At 39.4% G+C, this 2,525-nt stretch overlaps 1 pseudogene; it reads left to right on the top strand.

Annotated features, from left to right (window-relative positions):
* Nucleotides 1–1,184: 1,184 nt before the first annotated feature.
* LOC114217845 (ubiquitin-conjugating enzyme E2 E3 pseudogene) lies at nucleotides 1,185–2,087 on the top strand (annotated as a pseudogene).
* Nucleotides 2,088–2,525: the final 438 nt, after the last annotated feature.

A 2,525-nucleotide genomic window follows, 5' to 3' on the forward strand; every position in this document is an offset into this window, starting at 1 on the left:
TTATCCCTTTGACATACTGCCATCACTGTGTGTGTGTGTGTGTGTGTGTGTGTGTGTGTGTGGTGAGTACTTCCTTACTTTCTGACACTATAAGCTTTTCCAGGCTCATCCTGTATATTCCCTTCCCAGTCCTAGAATCAGCTTTTTCTCCGAAGAGCCCTAGTTCCTTTAATCAGAGAGTGGCCCTAGAAACCAAGATCTACGTGTTAAGTGTGCTAAGTGTGCTTGTTGCTACTAGGTGTTCTTGCTTCTAGGCCCTCTCATCTAACAGAGTAAGGAAATACATGGGTTTATATCAATTTTGTATACACACATATCTATAAATATTCTATATGTATCCTTCTGTCTCTATATTAAGCTAAAATGAGTATATGCTGATGTCTCCTACTCTATTTTATTACCAAATAGATCAGACTAGCCTTTTCTTATTTGCCTATATTCTCCAGCTCCAACAGTGAGAAACTTGGCTTCTATCATGTGCTATCCATCTACCTAACTGTTCAATTTTAGTATATATGCATAGTGGCTTCAAATTTGTTAGCCCATACCTTTATGGAAAACAAATATTAACTGAAGTTATAATTGTTTATGTGCAATTCCTTTGCTTTTGGTCTTACAGACTTCCCTGATTTCCAAACTTACAAAGGCCAGACCTTTACCACCCATCCCTGCAGTGAGGTTGTTTTGTTAGTGTCACACAGTTAGATTGTTTTGTGACAGTATGCATTCCATTCTGAGATCTCCCAACCTTCTAAAAGATTTTTTTTATTTGCATACATTAAAATTCATTCTAGTGCTATAAAAAGTCCTATGGGTTTTGACAAAGGCAGAATATTGTATATCCATCACTCCTGTATCATACATAAAACCTCTCTCCACAAACCCCTGCTTCTTGACCTGAACCAACCTGCCTGCAAATATCGTCAATGGCCATGCCTTTAAAAAAATAATTATCCTTAAAAAAATTCCTAAGGGGCACAATCCCCCCTACTTTTAATTTTACACACTCCTCAGCCCAAATCTCCTTGGCTTCTTTTTTTTCCCTACTCTCTCAACCCCCACTCCCAGCTGCCTGCATTTCCTTAAGGAAGGGTTTTTCCCCCCGCTCTCTTCCTCCCACACTGTAGGACTGTATGAATAGGCCAGATGAGCAGTCGAATTTTCCAAGAAGTAACTTCACCAAGATGTCCGATGATAAGCGAAGATTCAGTGTTGATAGCCCGAGCACCAGCAGCGGTAGTTCAGATGCAGATCAAAGAGATCTTTCTGCTCCAGAGCCTGAAAAAGAATAAAGAAAATCTTCTGTCACCCAGGAAAAAACAAAAAACAAAAAACAAAACAAAACAAAACAAAAAAACAAAAAGCACCAAACTCTCTAGAAAAACCACTGCCGAATTATCTGCTAATGTGAAAAGACTTCAGAAGGAGCTAACTGAAGTCATCCATGTTCCTCCTCCCTACCACCATGCTGGGCCCAAAGGAGATAACATTTATGAATGGAGATTAACTGTATTTGGTCCAGCAGATTGCGTGCATGAAGGTGGTGTGGTTTTTCTGGATATTACATTTTCATCCAATTATCTATTTAAGCCACCAAAAGTTACTTTTCACACCAGAATCTATCACTGCAACATTAGTAGTCAAGGACTTCCCTGTCTGAATATCCTTAAAGACAAATAAATAAATAAATAAATAAATAATAAAATAAAAAATAAATAAAAAGAGGAGGGGCGCCTGGGTGACTCCATCATTAAGCCTCTGCTTTCAGCTCAGGTTGTGATCTCAGGGTCCTGGGATCGAGCCCCGCATCAAGCTCCCTGCTCAGCGGGAAGCCTGCTTCTCCCTCTTCAGTTCCCCCTGCTTGTGTTCCCTCTCTCTGTGTGTCTCTCTGTGTCAAATAAATAAATAAAATCTTAAAAAAAAAATAAAATGAATAGCCCTAAAGACAACCGGAGTCCCACTTCGACAATTTCAAAGATTTTGCTGCTGACTTGTTCCCTTTGGCAGACTGCAACTCTGCAGATACTCCAGTTGGAAGCATTGCTTCTTAGTATTTGACCAACAGAGCAGGACATGGCAAGAGATAGGCAACATAATTCACATAATTTCTATACAATGTGAAGAAATAGGGACACCTTCTTACTGTACTGCAAACGTTTTTTAATTTTTAAAGATTTTATTTTTAAGTAATCTCTGCACTCAACATGGGCTCAAAACTACAACCCTGAGACCAAGTGTTGCATGCCTTACTGGCTGAGCCAGCCAGGTGCCCCTGTGCTGCAAATCTTTATAGCTTTTGCAATGTGGATTTCTGTTGTTGGGGAGGAAATATTTTTCCTTCTACCATTCTAGGTTTTATTGGCTAGTCTAATAATCAAATTAACATAAAACAGATGAATGGGAGAAAAACAAATTTAATTACACACATATGGAGATCCCATAAAAATATGAGATGTGGGGATAAGTCAGGCAGTTGAGGCTTATATGCCATCTCCATGGAAGGAATGAGATAGAGGCCAGGGACT

This window comes from Eumetopias jubatus, unplaced genomic scaffold (assembly GCF_037043125.1).
Source record: "Eumetopias jubatus isolate StellerSeaLion01/CBP00866 unplaced genomic scaffold, mEumJub1_p1.0 scaffold_7, whole genome shotgun sequence".
In the NCBI taxonomy this organism is placed as follows: domain Eukaryota; kingdom Metazoa; phylum Chordata; class Mammalia; order Carnivora; family Otariidae; genus Eumetopias; species Eumetopias jubatus.